Raw genomic sequence first — 25,493 nt, 5'->3', positions numbered from 1 at the left:
TTTAAATTTAATAATAATTTATTTATATGTTTTAAATCTCATCTATTTATATTATTTAAAGTAATATAATAAGATAAAACATTTCAAAGATGTATAGTTTAATTGTTTTGGTACGACGTCACCAAGAAGCCATCTCTAATTTATGACGTCATTACCCACAAGCAAATCAAAGAGCTTTAAATATGTGACGTCATGAATTGAATATTTTGTTATATCAAATACACGAAAAATAGTCATTTTTAAACTACTTTTGTTTAATATAAAGACATTTAATTAAACTATTCTTACATTTATAATGTATACACCCTTCTATTTTCTGTATTTAAGTAAACAGAGTGAATGTTTTGTATAATGACGTCACTGTTCAAGAACCAATAACAATCGCTATGGGTAATGACGTCATTGTTCAAGAACCAATAATGAGCTTGAAAGTTAATGGCGTCATTATCAAATCAATCAATCACAGCACATGAAATAATGCCAGTCAGAAATAAAAAAATGGTAGTGTCCTTTATATGTGAATACTATAATATAGCATACATTTATTAAAACATTATAATAAAGTAATAATTGTAATAAAATATTATATTTATTGTATCAAATTGACTAGTTATATTATATTAGGATTGATAAAGTAATGATAATATACTGTGGTTTGAAGTACAATACACAAAATGGCCTTTGTTCAGTTGGCCCAAATAACACCAGCATATGTATTAATATTTCATATTCCTTATTGTATTTTAATATAACGAAGCATAGAATAAAATAAAATAGACTGAAAATTTAAATATAAATCTTTTAAAAAGTATGGAAACTCTCATAAAGCATACATAAGTATTTAAAAAACTAAAGATAAATTTATAAATTAGAACCGTTTCAACTTTTCTTCCCGGTATTGGATCCCGGCCAGGAGGAAGGTAAATAAACATTACCTTTTTTTCAATAAAGAAAGTGTATTTCTATGACTGTGCGCTCAATATATATGGGAATTTGGTAAGTAAGAGTGGTGTAAATATTTGTAAAACCCTATCAAAGTATTTTTCTTTCATATATATGAATATTATAGACTTAAATTCGTTGAATTATAGATGAAATTTGCTCCTCCAAAATCCCGTCCATCTCACAAACTTTTGGGCCCAAAAAGGTGTTAATTTATTAATTATTAACATAATTTCTTGTGAATATATTAGTTTAATCTGATTTATATTAATATATAATTAATATTGAATGTTTAATCTTACTGTAGCAAAGCCACTAGTTCAGGCTTGATTGAAAATAGTCATAGGGTGGTGGGCTGGTTCTCAAATGTAGTTTAAGCTATATGATAATTATTTTGAGAAGTTAATATATGAATAATTCTTATCATATATCATATTTTGCTTTAATTATAGTTATATGCAAGTTATTGACCAATCTAGTATAATAAGGAACAGGCACAAGCATTATTTTCATGTTACTGGCTTATATTTACCCTTGCACCGGTAACCCAATCTAGGAAGGTAGCTATACTTTGGTACCCCCAATGACTTATTATCAGTTTGGTGACTCTGTTTCTACTCGCCAAACCATGAAGTGTCTTGGAACAGTGCACTGATAAGGGGTGTATGTATGAGAACGGCCATCTGTATGTATGAGGATGGCTTGCTAAGAATACGGCAGTGTAAGGAGGTTGCAGGGGGTCGTTAACCCCCCATTAGTTAAGTAGGTAAGGACATGGCCTGTAGGATAGGTTAGGGTGGGGGAGTTTAGGTTAGCTGGTGTCCATTTACTATGCACATGGAAGGAACTGGCCGCTGATATACAAAGGCCCCTATGGTATAGTTAAACTGTACTGTCAAGATGACAATGCGAGCTAATATCCAAGAAAATGGCCTAGAAATTACGTGAATAATGTTTTTTTTCTCTTCATGTGCTATTCTCATTAATAATTTTCACAAAGCAGTTTTTGCTTGCAGATGTATGTAGTCCTAATAATTTGATTTTAATTTTTGTGCTCAAATCCCGTTTTGCTTATACAGTGTTCAAAATTACTCCTAAAGCAAGGTACTATACAGTCCTACCGATGATCCAACACAGCTGATTAGATTTCACTTAATCGATATACAGTGAACCCTCGCTACTTCGCGGTTCGACCATCGCGGATTCACCACTTCGCGGATTTTTTTCATAACCCATATATATATATACATATTGGTAATAACAAAATCACCATACTGTACTGAATAATCAATATAATCGATGCAAAAACTAACCTATACACAGATGTGTACAGTAAATGCGTTTGTTTCTTCATTATGATCAGAGAAACGTATACAAAACATTGGTTGCCATTTTTTATCGTGCTTTTTGGCGTGTTTAGGAAACGCATGATATAAAATCGCCTTTAATATTTGTGCCTGTTTTAGTTTAGGGTACTGTAGTACATGCATTAAGTGTTCCGTACATTAAAGGGTAGTTTGTTAACAGTACTACGTACAAGGGAAGGTTTTAAAAATCTGAATATACATGTTAAATAAATAGATAAATATGGTGTCACTACTTCGCGGATTTTCACCTATCGCGGCCGGGTCTGGAACCTATCTACCGCGATAAACGAGGGTTCACTGTAAGCTTCAAGGTGTAATTCACAAAATAATTTTTTTAATCCATTGGAAGATGCTTTAGGTTTAGAGAACTGCAGCATATCCAAAATCCTTAACCCTTTAACCCCCAACGCTGTTTGGAACTTTCCAACCCTTAACCCCCCAGGCATTTTTTTTTCAAGACCATTTTGCAATATATATATTTTTTTAAATTGCTCTAATAGACTTAATTTTTGTCATAGAGAGGTCAGGTTGGTCTCATTCTTTTGGAAAATGCCTGAAGTTTCTCGTAAAGTTATCAAAAATCTGCAAAATAATGTAAATAGCAGTTTTTTTGCAAGGACGTACCGGTGCGTCCATGGGGGTAAAGGGATGAGTTTTGTGAAACGTACCAGTACGTCCATCAGGGGTAAAAGGGTTAATGCCCAGTTTGATTTTAGTGCTGTCTTGTTACCTTCTCTAACTTTGTGGGAAGGGTATATTTTGATAGACGTGTATTTGTTTGTATGTCTGTTTGTGCGTTTGTGATTCGCATAACTCAAAAACTATTTTACCGAATCTCATAAAATTTGGTGAGGTGATTGACCTTAATCCAGGGGCAATTTGATTAGAATTTGGAAGAGATTAGACCAAAAGTCAAGGTTAAGATCATGAATTATAAAAAATACCTTTTTACTATATCGTGGTCAATTTTTATCTGATTTGCATGAAACTACTGCCAAAATGTGCATAATTCAGTTGGCTATCTTGTGATATACAATATGATATAGGCATAGGTATGCACTCTACTGGGTGTCCATTCTAGTTTATATTTTATTTTGGTAAGCAAAATAAGCGTTTTATTTTCTTGACAGAAAGCCTTGATGGTTTGAAAACCCATACGGAAGAATTGACAGCTAGTAAATCTCGCATACAGAAGAAATATGATGAATACTGCTGTCGGTGCTAAAGTCAATCAGCTAAAAGTAAGTTCTTTTGTACTTGCAAGATTTTATTGTCTAGTTTTGAAATCACTTCATATTTTCAATGGTGCTGTATCTGTATTTTCATATATTTTGTTAGATTTTCTTGAGATTGTGGATTTGAGCATCCTACTTGTCATTAAATTTCCAAAATTTTTCAAAGAAAAAACAAACACAATTGTCAGTTTTCACAAGTTATTTTGAAAAATTTTGGGGTTTAGTAAAATAAGGTAGGTTACGGCATTTGCATTAACGGAGCTGAAAAAGATTGAAGTAATTTTTTTGGGTATTTCCTAGAGATGAAAAATAAAGGCCCATAAGCATTTGATATTCCATGTTTGTGTTTAACCCTTTTACCCCCAGGCTATTTGGAAATTTCCAACCCTTAACTCCCAGGGGGTTATTTTTTTCCCAGCACATTTTGCTGTATATATTTTTTAAATTGCTCTAACAGCCTTAATTTTTGTCATAGAGAGGTCAGGTTGGTCTCATTCTCTTGGAAAATGCCTGAATTTTCTCAAAAAATTATCAAAAATATAAAAAAAAAAAAATTTTATAACATTTTTTTGCAAGGACGTACCGGTACGTCCATGGGGGTAAAGGGATGGCTTTTGTGAAACGTACCAGTACGTCCTTTGGGGGTAAAAGGGTTAAGGGATTTTTAGAAATATGCACTGTTGAATGACATAAGGTATAGTTTTTCTCATGTGTAGATACCTATTGTTAACCGAGAAAAAGCGAAATAGAGAAGGAAATCATATTTGATTCAGTTTACCATTAATGAGAGCTTTCCAGGTTGCTGTGACCCAGCGAGAAGCAGCGTTGCAGCGGTTAAGACAACAGCTTCATCGGAGGTCTTGTTGCAATGCCAGCATCTGTACAACCAGTTCAGGGGGATCTCTCCCAAGTTATAGAACAGGTACAATACCATTTTTAATCGGAATGCATTTTTCCCATTAGGTATTGCTAGTTATCCAATTATCCTTCTAATTTCAGTGTGGCTAGATGTAAGGCATTGTATTCGATTAGATGTAGACTGCATGAGGTGATAACACAGGTGAAAAATTGAAAGTTGTATAAATTTATTAATTCATTTGCAAAAGCTCCAGAGGTGAATGAAAATTGAACAATTTAGGGGATAATATTTTACATAACTGAATCTGTCACATTGTTGACAAAGGATTGATCGGGTAAGTGATTGCCAAAGAGGTTAACCCTTTTACCCCCAAAGGACGTACTGGTACGTTTGACAAAACTCGTCCCTTTACCCCCATGGACATACCGGTACGTCCTTGCAAATAACGGCTAATTACTTTTTTGCATATTTTTGATAACTTTTTGAGAAACTTCAGGCATTTTCCAAAATAATGAGACCAACCTGACCTCCCTATGACGAAAATTAAGGCTGTCAGCGCAATCTAAAAAAGAAAATATTGCAAAACATGCTTGAAAAAGAAAAACGCCTTGAGGTTAAGGGTTGGAAAGTTCCAAATAGCTTGGGGGTAAAAGGGTTAATGCAGTTATTAACTAGAGTGACACAGCCTTGTTTATTTTAAGTTAGTAAGCAACATCTTTCTGGGAAACTTTGTATTGATGGAATCCAATCACCTGTATGGCAATTGTGGTTGGTGCTGAGGTGTTTTCTTGCCTATGTTCCATCATTTGAAAGTTAATGCCAATCAGCCGGTAATGTCTCTCAGTCGTCGGTCCTCCTCCTCATTTTATAAGGCCATGTCCATCAGCTTATTTTGAAGGCTGCTTACAATTGTTTGCTGATCTTTTTAGAAGTTTTTAAGCCACTGAACAACAGTTACTTTCAAGGATTATTGTTTATGGTACAGTATATGTGCAGAGAGGAGAGATCCCCTTTTTCGTTTCATTTGTTTGATGTCGGCTACCCCCCAAAATTGAGGAAATGCCTTTGTATATGTATGTATATGTGCAGCTTGGTCACCCTAACAGATCATATGGGTGTAATTGGCTTTATTTTAAATCAATTATCATCACACTGAGGCCTTTAGTGAGGTTGCCTAGGGAAGAACTACGGTAACCGGCAGGTGCCATAACTGTCTAGTCCCTCTGTAGATGGAACCACCTCCCATAGTTGAAAGAAGATTAAGACACACAGTGGAGCCATTGTAGCTTTTGTTCAGGCAGATTTAGGTACCGCATGTTGTTAAGACCCAAAATCCATTAATGACGACCAATTTAACTGCTTTTCTATTTCATCAATCAAGGAAGTAACTGATGATTCAGATAGTTTGTTATTATGTCCTGTAACGGCAGTCTGTCTTTCCTCAAAGAAGACTGCACCCTTTTGTCCAGGCATCCCTAACTTGTTTTTATGCACAGGTCAAATCAAGAAGGGAATAACTAAGAATACTATCTTATTCTGGCGCTGAGAAACAATAATGATATCCGTGGTATTGCTGCAACCTTGGCATTCTGCAAGAACCACTTGGAAACATAGGGACTCAGCTCAGGTGTATGAAAAGGTAGGCCACCTTCACTGCGTATCATTTGAAAGACTGCTCGTACAGGTCTCTGGATACTTTCTCCTTAGGTCCTGTGGTAGCTGCCCAACAGTTTATATAAAGACCTGTGCCCCTGCAGGACAGCTAGCATTTTGTTGCATCATTGATTACTTCATTGAGTTTATGGTATGAGAGTAGAATGAAGGGCTTCCTCTTTCCACTCTTGGGAGTACTTACATTGATGACTACGTATGCAGGTAAGCTCTCCACTGTGGGGCAAACATTTTATCCAATAAATTTGATGACGTTCTTACTTAAGGCCAAACTTGTTGGGTTGTGACTCCATCACTTACTTCTATTTCAAATGAGGTCATGAGTCCTGTTCTTTGCCTCTCATAGGAGCCAAGCATGAATGGATACTTTGGGTTAAGGGTCAGACAGACGCTCTAAATTTTATAGCTGAGGGCTTCGTAAGGAAGATTCCCATATAAGTGACAAGCGTTTGTATTTGCGTGGGAACAAACTACTGTACAAATTTCAAAAGTAATTTGTAATTTTCAATATTAAACTTACCCGATAATCATGTAGCTGTCAACTCCGTTGCCCGACAGAATTCTACGGAAGGGATACGCCAGCGATCACTATACTAGAAGGGGGTGTACTCACCAGCGCCACCTGTGGCCAGGTACTGCAGTACTTCTTGTTGACACCACCTCAATTTTTCCTCTGTCGTGCTTCCGGCAAGACGTTCATGGATACGCTTATAATTTTGGAGTCTTGTTCACGGTTTTTGGTGAAGTATTGCTCTAAGATTTCAGCTTTCGCTATACTGGAAACTTTTCTATTAGCTTAGATAGCTTTTATTTGATTTGATTAATGGTTAACGATCTTTTGCTTTATTTGGAATCCCCCTTGACTAGCTCTTTGATTCAAGATGTCCGACCTTTCTCAAGCCCCTCCCCATAGACGATGTAGGTCTTGTAATAGGCGTATTCCGAAGGCCTCGGTTGATCCTCACACCGCTTGTTCCGACTGAGGGAAATATCCTGTCAGTTGGAAGATCGATGTGAGGAATGCGCCGGACTTTCGGAACTTGAGTTTGTTCGATTCCTTAAATATACCACTAAGTTAGAGAGAGAGAGAGTTAGGAGGAGTTCTGCTCGCTCTTCGCTTTATTCCTCACCTCATGATCCTCAACCTTTTCCTCCCCCTGTAGTGGCTACCCCCGATCCTACTATTTGTGCTCAGCCTGATATGTCCGATGTTTTGCGTGCCATTCAGGCTTTAGGTGACAAAGTGGAATCGGTAGTGAGTAACCACAAGTTCCTCTTGGCGGACGTCAAGGAACTTAAGGTCAAAAGTGCAGTGGGAAGTGGTAGTGCCAGTGCTGTGCCGAGTGCTAGTGTCAGTGCGGTGCCGAGTGCTAGTGTCAGTGTCAGTGTTGTGCGTGAGGGTACTTCTGTGCGTGCCAGTCGTCCTCCCAGTCCGGGACCTCTTGCAAGCTCCCAAGCCCAGGGGAGAAGCAATGTCGAAGGGCAAAAGGGTTCGGCAGGCCTTGATCGGCGCACAGAAGTATCCTCGGTGGTTGCGGGCGTGTCTTACAGAGACCGTCACTCCCACCCGCAGACGATTGAGCCCTTATTTTCCTCGTCTGCAGAAGAAATTTCGGGGAGAAAACGCTGGACTCAGGTCTCAAGACCTCTTAAACGTAAAGTCCAGACCTCAAGAGTTCAACAACCCGGATGCAGTCATTGGGTTAGCTCTGACTCTCCGCAGTCATCAGGTGACTGCACACCTCCTAAGAGAGGTAAGGCGATGCCTCAACAGACCTCATCTTCTGTTAAGGTTTTGCCTCAACAGACCTTATCGTCTGTTGATCCCAAGATGACTTTGCTGCAGTCCATGCAGTCGCAGCTTGCGGTCTTAATGCGTGAGTTTCAGGCAGAGAAGGTTACACCTCCTCCTGCGAGCGCTCCGCCTCACCGCAGTCCAGTCTGCCAGGCGTACGAAGTTGAGGTTCCTCAAGCTACCTTACCGCGTTCGGAGTTGCCAGTTACCAGCGTTGTGCAGCAACCTCCACCTTCCTTAAGGCAACCTCAACAATGGGAACAGGAGTCTTATGCCTTGAGGCAAGATTTTCTTGCGGTTAGACCATCTTCGAAGCAACAACCTCTTGAGGTACGACAACCTCTACCATCCTTGAGGCAGCCACCTCAGCTCTCGCAGCTGCTACCTCAACTTTCCTCAAGGCGAGAGCCTCAACTCTTGAGGCTAGCACCTCAGGAACCTCAACTCGTGAGACAGGAACTGCGTTCTGCGCAGCTACTACCTCAACTCTCGCAGCTCACACCTCAAGAACCTCAACTCGTGAGACAGGAACCTGCTACTGCGCATCCACCTCAACCCTTGAAGCAAGCGCAACTCTTGAGACAGGAAACTCATGCTAGGAGTCAGCCACCTCAACGCATGCACCTACCTTCCTCTACTCTACTTGACCAGTCTTTGCAGCCTGAACCTCAGGTTTTAATACAGTCGCCTCTCTCCACACTTGCTCCTCAAACCGCCGCAGAACCTCCTTCATCCCAACCTCTTGACTTTGTCGTTACCAGCCCTCATCCTCTTCAACAGAGACTTGAGGATGAAACCGCAAGTGTTTATGCACCCGCTTGTCAAGATTCTGCTGTTCAGCACACCGCTGTAACTTTACCTCTCGCTTCGCAACACTCTGGTGATGAGGTTTCTGAGGAGGAAGCTGCGCACCTAGATGATCCCTCTTCGGACGTGGAGGAACCCAAGTCTTCTCCTCCCTCCATTGACTTTCGCAAGGTCCTGGCTCTTTTCAGAGAGGTTTACCCGGATCATTTTGTTTCTGCTACCCCTCGCTCTCCTCCATCTGAGTTTTCGCTAGGCATGCAACCTGTTAAGTCGGCCTATACTAAGCTCGTCTTTGCTAGATCCTCTAAGAGAGCTTTAAGAATGTTAGGGGATTGGTTGCAGTCCAAACAGCAACTAGGGAAGACTTCTTTTATGTTCCCTCCTACTAAGCTGACTTCTAAGGCGGGCGTATGGTATGCCACAGGAGAGGAACCAGGCTTGGGAGTTCCTGCCTCTGCCCAGGCTGACTTCTCAAGTTTGGTCGACTCTCCACGTAGATCAGCTATGAGGCGCTCTAAGGTCTGCTGGACCTTTTCCGACTTAGACCACTTCTTAAAGGGTATTTTTCGTGCCTTTGAGATTTTCAATTTTCTCGACTGGTGCCTGGGGGCCTTGAGCAAGAAGACTGCCCCTGCGGACAAGGACTCAGCCATGCTTATAATGTCCTGTATGGATAAAGCAATTCGGGATGGGTCCGGCGAACTTGCATCAATGTTTGTTTCAGGAGTACTCAAGAAAAGGGAACAACTTTGCACTTTTCTTTCTACTGGCATCACCTCTTGTCAAAGGTCTCAGTTACTTTTTGCTCCGCTTTCTAAGTTCCTGTTCCCCGAAGAGCTTATCAAGGATTTGTCTGCGGCCCTTATTCAGAAGGACACTCATGACCTTGTGGCCTCTTCAGCTCGTAAGGCTAAGGTTGCTCCTTCAGTTCCCAGAACTTACCGCACCCCAGTGGCCGATACTCCTGCTACGAGATTTATTCCGCCCTTTCGTGGCAGAGCCCCCAGCCGAGGAAGTACCCGTCCAGACTCTTCCAGGGGCAGGTCTAGGAAAGGTCCCAAGACTTCAAAAGGCAAACACTGACTCTCCTCCTCTCCAGACAGCAGTAGGAGCCAGACTCAAGACCTTCTGGCAAGCTTGGGAAAGAAGAGGTGCAGACGCCCAGTCTGTCAAGTGGCTAAGGGAGGGTTACAGGATACCATTCTGCCGCAATCCCCCTCTGACCACTTCTCCCATCAACCTCTCTCCCAACTACAAGGAAAAGGACAAGAGGCTAGCGTTACACCAGGAGGTGTCGCTCCTGTTACAGAAGAAGGCAGTGGTGATAGTCCGGGACCATCAATCCCCGGGCTTCTACAACCGTCTCTTTCTGGTGGCCAAGAAGACAGGAGGTTGGAGACCGGTGCTGGACGTCAGCGCGCTCAATGCTTATGTCACCAAGCAGACGTTCACTATGGAGACGACGAAGTCGGTCCTAGCAGCGGTCAGGCAGGAGGACTGGATGGTCTCGTTGGATCTGAAAGACGCTTACTTTCACGTTCCTATTCATCCAGACTCCCAACCTTTCCTGAGATTCGTTTTTGGAAAGGTTGTGTACCAATTCCAAGCCCTGTGTTTTGGCCTAAGCACAGCTCCTATGGTGTTTACGCATCTGATGAGGAATATTGCAAAATTCCTCCACTTATCGGACATCAGAGCCTCCCTTTATTTAGACGACTGGCTGTTAAGAGCCCCCACAAGTCGTCGCTGTCTGGAGAGTCTCAACTGGACTTTGGACTTGATCAAGGAACTGGGTCTATTGGTCAACTTAGAAAAGTCCCAGCTCATTCCCTCCCAATCCATCGTTTACCTGGGAATGGAGATTCGGAGTCAGGCTTTTCGGGCTTTTCCATCGGCCCCAAGGATAAGCCAAGCCCTAGAATGCATCCTGAGCATGCTGAAGAGGAACAGTTGCTCGGTGAGACAGTGGATGAGTCTAACAGGGACCCTGTCATCGTTAGCCCTGTTCGTCGAGTTAGGGAGACTCCACCTCCGCCCTCTCCAATTCCATCTAGCAGCTCATTGGGACAAGGATTTGACGCTCGAAGCAGTCTCTATTCCTGTCACCAAAGAGATGAAGACTACTCTCTTGTGGTGGAAAACCAACATCCTTCTCAAGGAGGGTCTATCGTTAGCGATTCAGACCCCCAATCTTCATCTCTTCTCGGACGCATCAGACTCGGGCTGGGGCGCGACCTTGAACGGACAGGAATGCTCGGGAACATGGAACAAGGAACAGGAAACGCTCCACATCAACTGCAAGGAGCTGCTGGCAGTTCATCTGGCCTTAATGAACTTCAAGTCCCTCCTGTTAGGCAAGGTGGTGGAGGTGAACTCTGACAACACCACAGCCTTGGCTTACATCTCCAAGCAGGGAGGGACCCATTCGAGGAAGCTGTACGAGATAGCAAGGGACCTCCTCATTTGGTCAAGAAGTCTAAATCTCACTCTGGTAACGAGGTTCATTCAGGGCAACATGAACGTCTCAGCAGATCGCCTCAGCAGAAAAGATCAAGTCATCCCCACGGAATGGACCCTTCACAAGAGCGTGTGCAACAGACTTTGGACCTTGTGGGGTCAGCCTACGATAGATCTGTTCGCCACCTCCATGACCAAGAGGCTTCCTTTGTACTGTTCCCCAGTTCCAGACCCAGCAGCAGTTCACGTGGATGCTTTTCTGCTGAATTGGTCCCATCTCGACCTATATGCATTCCCGCCGTTCAAGATCATCAACAGAGTCATTCAGAAGTTCGTCTCGCACGAAGGGACACGGCTGACGCTGGTTGCTCCCCTTTGGCCTGCAAGAGAATGGTTCACAGAGGTACTACAATGGCTGGTCGACGTTCCCAGGACTCTCCCTCTAAGAGTGGACCTTCTACGTCAACCTCACGTAAACAAGGTACACCCAAACCTCCACGCTCTTCGTCTGACTGCCTTCAGACTGTCGAAAGATTCGCTAGAGCTAGAGGCTTTTCGAAGGAGGCAGCCAGAGCGATTGCCAGAGCAAGGAGGGTATCCACTCGTAGAGTCTACCAATCCAAGTGGGAAGTCTTCCGAAGCTGGTGCAGAGCCAATGCAGTTTCCTCTACCAATACCTCTGTAACCCAAGTAGCTGACTTCCTATTACATCTAAGGAATGTGAGATCCCTTTCGGCTCCTACGATTAAAGGGTACAGAAGTATGTTGGCTTCAGTTCTCCGCCACAGAGGTTTGGACCTTTCATCCAACAAGGACCTTCAAGACATCCTTAAATCTTTCGAGACTTCTAAAGAACGTCGTTTATCCACTCCAGGCTGGAATCTAGACGTAGTCTTAAGGTTCCTTATGTCTCCTAGGTTCGAACCTCTCCAGTCAGCTTCCTTCAAAGACCTTACTCTCAAAACTCTTTTCCTCGTCTGCCTTGCAACAGCTAAAAGAGTTAGTGAGGTTCACGCCTTCAGCAAGAACATTGGGTTCACATCCGAATCAGCAACATGTTCTTTACAGCTCGGATTTTTAGCTAAGAATGAACTTCCTTCACGTCCTTGGCCTAGATCGTTCGAAATTCCTAGCCTTTCCAACATGGTGGGTAACGAGCTAGAAAGAGTTCTTTGCCCTGTCAGAGCTCTGAAATACTATCTTAATAGGTCAAAACCTATACGAGGACAGTCAGAAGCCTTATGGTGTGCAATCAAGAAACCTTCGATGCCTATGTCCAAAAACGCAGTTTCGTATTATATAAGGCTTCTGATTAGAGAAGCCCATTCTCACATGAAGGATGAAGACCTTGCTTTGCTGAAGGTAAGGACCCACGAAGTGAGAGCTGTAGCCACTTCGATGGCCTTTAAACAGAACCGTTCTCTGCAGAGCATTATGGATGCAACTTATTGGAGGAGCAAGTCAGTGTTTGCATCATTTTATCTTAAAGATGTCCAGTCTCTTTACGAGAACTGCTACACCCTGGGACCATTCGTAGCAGCGAGTGCAGTAGTAGGTGAGGGCTCAGCCACTACATTCCCTTAATCCCATAACCTTTTTAACCTTTCTCTTGAATGCTTTTATTGTTGTTTTTTGGTTGTTACGGTAGGCTAAGAAGCCTTCCGCATCCTTTTTGATTTGGCGGGTGGTCAATTCGTTCTTGAGAAGCGCCTGGGTTAGAGGTTGTGTAGAGGTCCTTTAGTATGGGTTGCAGCCCTGTATACTTCAGCACCTTTGGGTTGTTCAGCCTCCTAAGAGGAACGCTGCGCTCAGTAAGGAAGACGAACTTATTAAAGGCAGAGTAATGGTTCAAGTCGACTTCCTTACCAGGTACTTATAATTTCATTGTTATTTTGAATAACTGATAATATGAAATACGGGATACTTAGCTATCTTATAGTCATGTACACTGGTTTTCACCCACCTCCCTGGGTGTGAATCAGCTACATGATTATCGGGTAAGTTTAATATTGAAAAATGTTATTTTCATTAGTAAAATAAATTTTTGAATATACTTACCCGATAATCATGATTTAATTGACCCACCCTTCCTCCCCATAGAGAACCAGTGGACCGAGGAAAAATTGAGGTGGTGTCAACAAGAAGTACTGCAGTACCTGGCCACAGGTGGCGCTGGTGAGTACACCCCCTTCTAGTATAGTGATCGCTGGCGTATCCCTTCCGTAGAATTCTGTCGGGTAACGGAGTTGACAGCTACATGATTATCGGGTAAGTATATTCAAAAATTTATTTTACTAATGAAAATAACATTTTTCCTGGCTATACAAATCTAAATCATTACCTCTGCCAATGAAGTTGGAAGGAGGTTATGTTTTACCTCCTGTTTGTGTGTGTGTGTTTGTGAACAGCTTTCTGGCCACAATTTTAATCGTAGAGAAATGAAACTTGCAGGGATTAAACTGCTATGTTAAAAACTGCAAATGATTAAATTTTGGAAGGTTACGGTCAAGGAAAATGTTCAATTCATGTAATCAGCCACAATTTTGTACATCGTTGTCACAGAGACTTCAAACTTGGTTCATATTTGAGTGTATGAAAATCAACGCACATTAATACATGTCAAGGTCAAAGGTCAAGGTTTAAGTGCAAGCTTCTGTGGTGAGGAATGCGCTCTACTGGGTGCCCCTCTAGTTTATTCATATTTCCCACCTCATTCATGCGACAAGTCCTGACCAAGAACAGAGTGATAACAAAGGAGCTAGCTCCGACACCCTGAGCCAGGTGGGAATAATCTGCAACCGTACAATGTGGCTAACCCCTCGATATTTTATCAATTTTGTTGTAACAAAACAACGGAGGTAAGCCTTATAAAGAACTCGGGTTTGTATAGCTAGGAAAAATACAGCTTATTTTTAAAATTTGTAGTATTTTGGCCGTAAATAATTTTGGCTTTTAATCGTATATGTTCTGACATGAAAACAAATCTCTTGTTCTTAAAACAAAAGAAACCTCATTACAAATTTATATTCTTTGAATTTTTATTTCCATCTACATACATCAATTCTACTCCCATTTCCTCTATTCATTCGGCTTATTCTATCCATAAGTTCTAACATGCAGCGAATGTTTTTTATGTTGAACAGGCTGACAGGAGTCTTTCCTCATTGTTTATTTAAGACAGATCTAAATCAATGTTGTTACTGGTCTAAAAATATTTTAATTCAAGTGTTTATTACTTCTCATATAGTTTAATTATTTCCTTACTTTCTTTTTAAACTGAATATTTACCCACTTGGAGCCCTTGGGCTTATGTCATCCTGCTTTTCCAACAACAACTGTAGCTTAGTAAATCTGAGCTCCTGTAGATAAGGCAACAGTTCCTCATACCTGGGACTTGTCTGAGAATATCACAGCATTTATCGCAGTATTCAAAATATATATCATTTTACATACAGCCGCGGCCCACTTTTCACGATACTACTGCGAGAGTTATTGGGTCGTTTTGACTGGCCAGATTTTACTACACTAGATCCCCTTCTAGTTACAGCTCATTTTCCCTTTACCTACACATACACCGAATAGTCTGGCCTATTCTTTCCCCATTCTCCTCTGTCCTCATACACCTGACAACACTGAGATTACCAAACAATTTTTTATCGCTCATGGGGTTAACTAATGCACTGTAATTGTTCTGTATCTACTTTCTACATGGTTAGGATAGAAGAGAGACTTTAGCTATTGTAAGCACCTATTTTAGGAGAAGGGTACTCCAAAATCAAACCATTGTTCTCTAGTCATGGGTAGTGCCATAACCTCTGTACCACTGTCTTGGGTTAGAGTTCTCTTGCATGAAGGTACACTCAGTCACACATCTTTTTCCTTAATTTCCTCACTAGACTATTTTCCCTGTTGGAGCCCTTTGGGCTTATAGCATCCTGCATTTTCAGTAAGGGTTGTAACTTAGCTAGTAATAATAATAATTTTTCAATATCAAACTTACCCGATGATCATATAGCTGCATCCCTGCTGCCCGACAGAAAAAACCTACGGGAGGAATACGCCAGCGATCGCTATACAGGTGGGGGTGTACATCAACAGCGCCATCTGTCAAGTAGGTACTCAAGTACTCGATGTCAACAAAGAACCAATTTTCCCTCTGTCGTGCCACAGGCAAGACCTACTAAATACGCCGTCCCTAACTGGATTTGTTTTCACAACGATTTGGTGAAGTACACTATTCCAGTTTTGAGCTTTCGCTATGCAGGTGTTTTATCTTCATTTCAAAACTTGAACTCGTTTTGGATAGATTTAATTATGGTGACGAAGAGAGTATGGACTCTCTTTCACTTTTAAATGGCCGACCCTTCCCTTAGACGGAAGTGTTGGTGACGAAGAGAGTATGGACTCTCTTTCACTTTTAAATGGCCGACCCTTCCCTTAGACGGAAGTGTGTTTAGGTTTTTGGTAATTTTGCTAACAAGTTATAGATCTATTTATTTTATATCTCTCCGCCTTTATAGGCCTCTTCGATTAACTTTCCATTTATTATAAACTTATAAAAATTAATTTTTATGTTTGTTTATATGCGACCTTTCCTAATAGTAGGCGGTCCTTACTTGGAACCGAAGTTAATTAACATTGAGCATATCGTATTTACCTTTTAAGAATTTATACTTTTTTAATTTTATGTTTTTGAAAGAATTTCTTTGATAGTCTCGTACTGTTTTCAAAGATGAACTAACGTTTAGTTTAGTCTCCGCAGTTGTTGACGTTCAGAACGTTCAACATGCGCTCTATCGTTACGATAGAGAGAGAGTATTTCACGGTTTCACGTTGCAGTAAGAGTAAACCGATTCTAGCGTTTCGTTCATTCTTTCTTAGCTTAAATGGTTTAAATTCTAATAAAGGAACTTTTTATTTGGGAAACCTTTCAGTTTTTTCCTTTAGCAAATAATATGTTTTAACGATATATAATTGGGCTCTTCTCTCAGGTTCTAAGTCAAGAGAGAAGAGAGAGAGAGATAGAGACAGAGGGAGAGAGAGGAGAATAAACGTTTCGTTCAAGCAGGTAACGTTGTTCTCGTTTTTTACTCTTCTCCCTAGTCGCTGTAGGGGAAGAAGGTAAAACGTTTCTAGAGTTTTATTCTTGTTCCCAGGCTTTATGCGGTGAGAGATTTTAAACGTAGTTTATTTGATCTAGTGTTTAGTCTCTTTTCCAGCCACTGAATTCTTTATCTTTAATTATGTTTTTCTGTTGCATTGTAAAACTGTTTTCGCAATTACTACCTTTTAATGAAGGATAGGATTGCGTGTTTCAGGTAGAAATCAGTTAAAGTTTCGATTTCAGTGAAATAAGTGCAAACAGAAAATCAAAAGTGATAAAGTGATATGCGCAAAGTGTTACAGTGTTGCGTTCGAGGGTTCGTCTGTTCGTGCCAGTTGTTCACCTAGTCCGGGACCTCTTACAAGCTCCCAAGCCCAGGGGAGAAGTAATGTCGAACGACTTATGGGTTCCACAGGCCTTGATCGACGAACAGACGTTTCCCTCGGTGGTTTCGGGTGTATCTACACACGTTGCCGACGTGATCGCCCCACCCACACAAAGACGAGAGAGCCCATTTATTCCTCGTCTGCGGAAGAGGTTTCTCTTAGAAACCATGGACCAAATCTTGCAGCTTTTTAAGTGCAAGTCGGTCCCTTCCGCGCAAGTCCAACGGCCTAGGTGTAGCCACTGGGTCAGTTCGGACTCGCTGCAGTCATCCGACGACTGCACACCTCCCAAGAGAGGCAAGGTGGTACCGCAACAGGCAGTAACTCCGTCTGTTGCCGCACCAGCTGTTTTAGACCCTCAGTCACAACGGACAGTAGCTCCGTTTGTTGCCGTCTTTTGTAGGCCCTAGTGGTCCATGCTGCAGACTATGCAGTCTCAGCTTGCTTCCTTCATGCAGGAGTATCGTGCTGAGAAGGTTGACACTGCACCTGTTAACCTACAACCTGCCACGGTTGTGCGCTCAGCAGATACTGCGGCTGCCTGCTCCCACACTCCACCTGTGAGAGCTCCACCACCGATGCGCAGTCGACCCTGCCAGACGCATGTTCATGCTGCACCCTCCGTTGACATGCGTGAGCTACCGCATCAGCAGTGGGAAGGTGCTGTCAAGCTGCCGTGTTTCGACGCAATGCGGCATGCTCCGCAACCCACGGCAGTCCCTCCCACGCACCAGCACTCCGCTTTTGTTGTTGCCAGCTCCCACACTCCGACTGCGGAGAAGGTTGACGATGCACCCGTTGGCCTACAGCCTGCCACGGTTGTGCGCCCAGCATGGCTTCCTGCTCCCACACTCTTGTTGTGAGAGCTCCTCCACCCATGCGCAGTCGACCCTGCCAGACGCATGCTGACTCCCACAGACACACGGAGCACTCCGTTGCCGTGCGTGAGCTACCACAAGCTGCCGTGTTTTGACACGGTGTGTCAGCCTCCGCAACACACTGTGGTTACCGCCACTCGCCCGCAGCAGACTAGTCAGTCAGGAGTTGAGGCTTCCCCACACAGCTTTGGTTGTTGCCAACTCACAGACTGTCAAGCAGTTACATGACGTTGCCTTCTGGTCTGCTACTATGCACCAGTGCTGTATGTCCTCACGCACCTGTTGTGGTTGACAGTTCAGTTTTTGACAGTTCACAGACTGTCAAGCAGTTACATAACATTGCCTTCTGGTCTGCTGCTTATGCACCAGTGAAACCCTCACTGAGATAACCTAGCTTTTCTCGGACATGGTTCCTGTAGATGAGAAAGTGCTGTTCTCCCTCCTTCTGATTTTCCCTTGAGGCCTCTGTCATTTGGAGAGGAGCCTTAAGCTGCTTAGCCTCCTATGGACTTTAATTGAAGCATAACATGCTTCCAGGGATGGTAAATGGTTCCGCTTCAGTCGCTAACCCCGTCTGTTGCCACACCTTCTCCCATAGACCTTGGGCTTTGTTGCAAGACATGCAGTCCAAGCTTAGTCCTTTTTAGAGGATTTTTTACGGAGAAGAACCTTCTAGCCAACAACCTTCCTACCGGTTGGTTGTACGCCCTGTTGACGCTGAGGTATCCTACTCACGTCCGCCAGTTGAGATGGTTCCTCCACCGGTGCGACCCAGTGTGGGTTGCCAGTCGCACGTTGACGTTAAGCGACTCTCGGAGGTGGTTTTGGACGTTCAGTGTGTCACTAGGAAGACGTTCAACAACCAGCAGAGGTGACTTGTTGTGACGCAGTGCGGCAACCTCAGCAACCCGATAAGGGGTTGTCTGCACAACCCAGACAGTCTAGACAGTTTCGGGTTGTCGCTGTACTTCCTCGCGTCCCCATGGTTGACAGTTCACAGACTGTGCAGCAGTACCATGATCTTGTGTCCGGCTCCGTCACGCATCCACCAGTGCGACCGGATTCAGCGAGTCAGACGTTGCCCACTCCGTTGCCGTTTCCTCATCAGTTTCGGATGAGGAACCCTCTGATGAGGACATGGCTGAACAAGACGATCAACCCCCAGCCCTGCTATCCATCCAGAAGATGCTGAAGAAGGAACACGGCCCTGTCAGGCTGTGGATGAGTCTGGTTAGGACACTGTCATCCGTGGTTCAATTGGTGTCTCTTGGAAGACTACACCTCCGTCCTCTTCGGTTTCATCTTGCTCTTCACTGGAAAAGGACAAGACGCTAGAAGCGGTCTCGATCCCGGTTTCCGGAAGATAAGTCTGGTCTGACTTGATGAAAGGACTTTATCAACCTTTGAAAGGGTCTTCCCCTGACTGTTCAGACTCCCAACCACGTTCTCTTCTCAGACGCATCGGACGTAGGCTGGGGTGCGACCTTAGGCGGTAGGGAATGCTCGGGATTATGGAACTCGAGTCAAAGGACAATGCATTTCAACTGCAAGAAGCTTCTGGCAGTACGTCTGACCTGGAAAAGCTTCAGGTCTCTCCTTCAAGGCAAAGTAGTGGAGGTGAAAACGGTCAACTCCCTGCTTTGATGTACATCTCCTAGCAAGGAGGGACCTACTCTCTGACATGGTACGAGTTCGCAAGTGACCTCCTCTCCTGTTCAACAGGTCTAGACTTTTCACTAGTAACGAGTTTCATCCAAGGCAACTTGAATGTCTTAGCAGATTGTCTCAGTAGGAAGGGACAATAATTCCAACATATTGGACCCTCCACAAGGATGTATGCAAGAGACTTTGGGTCACCTGGGGCCGGCCAACCATAGATCTCTTCGCAACCTCGATGTCCAAGAGGCTCTCAATACTTTGCTCACCTATCCCGGACCCAGCAGTAGTTCTTATAGACGCCTTTCTACTAGATTGGTCTCATCTAGATCTATATGCATTCCCTCCGTTCTAGATTGTCAACAAGGTACTGCAGAAGTTCGCCTCTCACGAAGGGACAAAGTTGACGCTAGTTGCTTCCCTCTGGCCCGCGAGAGAATAACTTACCGAGGTACTTCGATGGCTAGTAGACGTTCCCAGAACTCTTCCCCTAAGGGTGGACCTGCTACGTCTGCCACGCGTAAAGAAGGTACTCCAAGGCCTCCACGCTCTTCGTCTCACTGCCTTCAGAGTATCGAAAGACTCGAGAACTAGAGGTTTTTCGAAGGAGGCAACCAGAGCGATTGCTAGAGCAAGGAGAACATCCACCCTTAGAGTCTACCAATCGAAGTGGGAAATCTTCCGAAACTGGTGCAAGTCAATATCCGTATCCTCGACCAGTACCTCTGTAACTCAAATAGCTGACTTCCTCTTATATCTGAGGAAAGAGCGATCTCTTTCAGCTCCCACTATCAAGGGTTACAGAAGCATGTTGGCATTAGTCTTCCGTCACAGAGGCTTGGATCTTTCCAACAATAAAGATCTACAGGACCTCCTTAAGTCTTTTGAGACCACGAAGGAGCGTCGTTTGGTTACACCTGGTTGGAATTTAGACGTGGTTCTAAGATTCCTTATGTCAGACAGGTTCGAACCACTTCAATCAGCCTCCCTGAAAGATCTCACCTTTAAGACTCTTTTCCTGATATGCTTAACCACAGCTAAAAGAGTCAGTGAGATTCATGCCTTCAGCAAGAACATCGGATTCTCATCCGAAACGGCTACATGTTCTACATCTTGGTTTTCTAGCCAAACACGAGCTGCCTTCTCGGCCTTGACCAATATCGTTCGATATTCCAAACTTATCATATGGTTGGAAATGAACTAGAAAGAGTATCATGTCCTGTAAGAGCTCTTAAGTTCTATTTTAAAACCTTTACGAGGCCCGTCTGAAGCTTTATGGTGTTCAGTTAAGAATCCATCTTTGCCTATGTCAGAGAATTCTTTATCCTATTTTTATCAGACTGTTAATACGAGAAGCTCATTCCCTTCTGAATGAGGAAGACCAAGATTGGCTGAAGGTAAGGACACACGAAGTTAGAGCTGTCACAACTTCCGTGGCCTTTAAACAAAATAGATCTCTGCAAAATATATTCGACGCAACCTATTGGGAAAGCAAATCAGTGTTCGCGTCTTTTATCTTAAGAATGTCCAGTCTCTTTACGAGAACTGCTACACTCTGGGACCATTCATAGCAACGAGTGCAGTAGTGGTGGGGGCTCCACCACTACAATTCCCTAATTCCAGAACCTTTTTAATCTTTCTCTTGAAATATTTTTGGGTTGTCCGGAAGGCTAAGAAGCCTTTCGCATCCTACTTGATTTGGCGGGTGGTCAAAATCATTTCTTGAGAAGCGCCTAGATTAGAGGTTTTGATGAGGACCTTTAGTATGGGTTGCAACCCTTCATACTTCAGGTCCTAGGAGTCGCTCAGCATCCTATGAGGATCGCGAGGCTCAGTAAGGAAGACGTACTTAAAAAGGCAGAGTAATTGTTCAAGTCGTCTTCCTTACCAGGTACTTATTTATTTTATGCTTGTTATTTTGAATAACTGCTAAAATGAAATACGGAATACTTAGCTCATAATGTCAACTTGTAATGCTGGTCTCTACCCACCCCCCTGGGTGTGAATCAGCTATATGATCATCGGGTAAGTTTGATATTGAAAAATGTTATTTTCCTTAGTAAAATAAATTTTTGAATATACTTACCCGATGATCATAAATTAAAGGACCCACCCTTCCTCCCCAATAGAGAACCAGTGGGACAGAGGAGAAAATTGGTTCTTTGTTGACATCGAGTACTTGAGTACCTACTTGACAGATGGCGCTGTTGATGTACACCCCCACCTGTATAGCGATCGCTGGCGTATTCCTCCCGTAGGTTTTTTCTGTCGGGCAGCAGGGATGCAGCTATATGATCATCGGGTAAGTATATTCAAAAATTTATTTTACTAAGGAAAATAACATATTTTTATGTAATTTCAACAGGTATGGTCATTTTCATAACCCTAAAATGATGTTCAGATTTTTTATTCTTGTGCCTCTGTTATTTTGTTAGTAATTTTATTAGTAAAGAGTCTTTTCTTATGTACTTGTTTACACTTGATAACAATCTTCAATCAATCTTGGTAAATCTGAATGATCCATCTTCTTTCAGGATGCCCGAGAAACTAAGTGGTTCGACTGAGGTGGATTAGATAGCGTCTTGCACGGTCTGCTCGTTAATCCTGTTGCTCGGACACTTTCCAAACACAGAGCTTTTCCAGGTATGGTAATATACTCTTCCATGTAGTTAATTGGTTTCCAAGAGACCCGATGTAAGTTGATTTTCACTCTATAAAGGGCTCTGAACTTACAAACATCCAGATATACAAACGCAAATTCAAATGAATTTCTAAATCTCAGATATTGCATAAAAAGTTCATAATGAAATACTGTAATTGAACAAAATTTTTCCATTTAATGCCGTAACCAAGACGGCAATTACAATATGAAATTGGACTATATGTTGACTTTTGCAGCTGAAAATCATAGGCCTGTGAGTTAGGTTAGGTCTACCCTAGGACAAAATGTAGCAAACTTAGACTTACAGATGGGTTCTTGGAACCTATTAAGTTTTTAAGTTGAGGACTTTCATTACTTATCTGCTATCATTTTATATAATCTGTATACAGTAATAAGCTTCTGTGTGAAGTACAGTACTGTAAAGTACACTTATAAAACTACTTAACTAAGATTTTATTTTAGTAGACTGACCTAAAGTTGGAACTGACATGCCAAGAGGGAGTATTAACCCTTTTACCCCCAAGCTATTTGGAAATTTCCAACCCTTAACCCCTAGGCATTTTCTTTTTCAAGCACATTTTGCAATATATTTTTTTTTTTAATTCCTTTAACAGCCTTAATTTTTGTCATAGAGAGGTCAGGTTGGTCTCATTGTTTTGGAAAATGCCTGAAGTTTCTCATAAAGTTATCAAAAATATGCAAAAAAATGTAAATAGCAGTTTTTAGCAAAGGCTTACCAGTACGTCCATGGGGGTAAAGGGATGAGTTTTGTGAAACGTACCAGTACGTCCATTGTGGGTAAAGAGATGAGTTTTGTGAAACGTACCACTACGTCCATTGTGGATAAAGGGATGAGTTTTGTGAAACGTACCACTACGTCCATTGGGGGTAAAAGGGTTACTGTAATGTCAAAAGGGCCTATCAGTATGAAGGTCACTATATCCATTTCATGTTATTTCATAATGATTTTCTTTCATGAAATGTTTAGCATATACTTTTTTTCATACAGTATTTTATACCAAAGTTTATATTTGATTTCTGGAGTAAAGAACTACATCATTATTAAATAAAATTTGTGATATTTTTTATGTAAGTTCACTGCAGACAGAAATGTTCCCCAGTTTCCATTTAGTGCTGTGTGTCCTTTTGAAAGGGATTGGTGCACTACTTAAAATTTGGAGGAACTTGTAGTAATAATAGCTTTGCTTTTTAGGTATTTTTATACATATCTTGATTTATTTATTTTTTAAATATTAGAAATTACTTTAGGATTGAAGTAAAGTCTCTTTTTAAAAGGATTGGTGCACTAGTTAAAATTTAGAGGGATTTTTAGCATTAATAGTTTTGGTTTTTAGGCAATTTTATACAACCCTGGAATTATTTCATGTTTAAAAGTATATTAGAAATAATTTGACAAGTTATGTAAATGCCACTATATGGATTTCATACTCTCAAAAGCCTAAAAGTGTCGAGAAAACAAAGTCATTTAAAAAAACATAAGGTAAAGGGTAGTTGAAAAGAGGCCAATACTGTAAAAAAAGAAAAAAGTTATAATAGCATTTAGCAGAATGGTCAGCTTGGTTGATGCTGAAGATATGCACTGTTTTAGAGACTGAAAGATTCCTTTTTATTTTCATATTGCAATTTTTCTGTTTCACGAACATCTTCATTATAAATACCCTCTTTATAATTGGATTTTAGTAATGGAGCAAAATTAATTTTGAATGTTGTACTGTAGTGCATTTGTTTTACAGTATACACTTTATTTGACAACTCACTCTGTAACTTTATAACTAAAGTTTGAAACGATAGGTGGGTTTTGTAATATATTCATAAGCCGAAGGAATATTTGAGTTTTCAACACTTCCAGTTTAATGTATATAGTCATCCCCTGCTTATCGAGGATTCGCATATGAAACCTGACTATTTGTTGACTTTTCTAGTTGGAAATCAAAGTCATGGGTTCCAGGTTAGGCTTACTCTAAGTCAAAATCTAACTAAATTGGACTTACAAACAGCTTTTTGTAACCTATTATATATGTTTAAGGACCTTCTGTACTGTTTATTTCTTCGTTTTGCAGATCTTGTGGAAGATGGGCTTCTCACGGCACCCCAGATGTGTGTCCAGCAGTTTCCAGTCTAATCGGAGCCTTGGGGCCACTTCTTGGTCCCCTCGGGACTAGAGAAAGATGCTACTTAGTTTGATACCTGGTATGTAAAATGGAAATTACCTGGGGAAGTGATCTATTGCCTTGATTTCTCTAATGAATATAAAGTACTTATTTCTAACATTTAATGTCTGTCTTATAGATTCTGTTAACTTTTTTCTTACTTTCACTCTATACATTTGTCCCTTTCACATATTATTTATGAAAAGGTGAGTGGTATTCATAATGTAGATCAAGTAAGTGGTGTTCTTAATTACCCTGAATTATTTTAGATGGGTTGCGTCCTTACAGCCAAATATTATGATTATTATTATTACTAGCTAAGCTATAACCCTACTAGGGAAAGCAGGATACTATAAGCCCAATAGCTCTAACAGGGAAAATAGTTTAATGAGGAAATGAAATAAGGAAACATAGAATAGTGTGCCTGAGTGTACCCTCAAGCAAGAGAACTGTAAACTCTAACCCAAGACAGTGGAAGACCATGATACAGAGGCTATGGCACTACCCCAAAGAATAATAGTTTGATTTTGGAGTGTCTATCTCCTAGAAGACACTGGACACATCAACCAAGCTGATCATTCTGGTAGATGCAATTTTCATTTTCTTTCCACGCTTATGGTATTGATCTCTTCTTGTTAACTAAAAATATTTTTTAAATTTACACTTCATTAGTGAGCATCGACAATTGCACAGTTTACAAAACTAGAATTCTAAGTTACGACAAGGAAAAAACTACATTCTACACTTATAAAAAAATGTAATTTTAATCGGAAATTCAACGTAGAAATATACTGTTCTCGGCCGTATTATTTTGTTTGGTCCAAAATAATATTACTATCATCATTAACAATACATGAACCATATTTATTTTACAACTGGTTATCTTGTATTTATCAATCTCTCATACAGCACCAACAGCACATGAAACTCTACGGAAAATACGCGACTTTGGCTTCAAATTGGTCGACCACCCGCCTTACTCTCCAAACGTGATCCCCTCCGACTATCACCTCTTTCCACAACTGAAGAAACATCTCAAGTGAACGAAATTTCATGAGTTTTCATAACCCAGTCAAAAAAAAACAATTACGAGGATCTCAATGTGAAGCTGGGCTCTTAGGTGAGGATTCTATAGTGGCATAGCTATATCTTGCTCCCCCCAGATTGCTATTTTAGTCTCAGAGTTTAGAATCTACAAAATTTATCTTTATTTTCTTATTACTTTTTCATAAATATGCAACTTCCAGTGCACACTTGTCTTCTCTTCTGTCCCATTGGAAAATTCTGGCCACAGCTTCATTATAGTTTGCAGAATCAGCAAGTCAGTCCGAAAGCTCCATTCTTGAACGAAGTAGCAAGAAATACGCGTAAAGGGAAGGAACGAACACTGCAAAGACTTTTTCGTGAGGATTACAGTGTGCCAGGCCAGGCATACGTGCAATACCCATTTCAGATCTGTTCCGTGGTCATGAACAAACAGTGAGAAATCAAAATTGTTCTCTA

At 41.6% G+C, this 25,493-nt stretch overlaps 1 long non-coding RNA gene across 2 annotated transcripts; it reads left to right on the top strand.

The window, feature by feature from the left end:
- The first annotated feature begins 882 nt into the window (after nucleotides 1–882).
- Nucleotides 883–25,493, top strand: LOC137660156 (uncharacterized). Of its 2 annotated transcripts, none has more exons than XR_011047642.1 (6): nucleotides 883–996; nucleotides 3,440–3,550; nucleotides 4,343–4,466; nucleotides 21,692–21,800; nucleotides 23,901–24,030; nucleotides 24,900–25,493. It is a non-coding gene; the product is annotated as an uncharacterized lncRNA (long non-coding RNA). The 2 variants fall into 2 exon arrangements; XR_011047643.1 differs by having other exon boundaries at nucleotides 896–920.

Source organism: Palaemon carinicauda, chromosome 20 (genome assembly GCF_036898095.1).
Source record: "Palaemon carinicauda isolate YSFRI2023 chromosome 20, ASM3689809v2, whole genome shotgun sequence".
Taxonomy (NCBI): Eukaryota; Metazoa; Arthropoda; class Malacostraca; order Decapoda; family Palaemonidae; genus Palaemon; species Palaemon carinicauda.
This window is presented reverse-complemented; position numbering and strand designations above follow the sequence as displayed.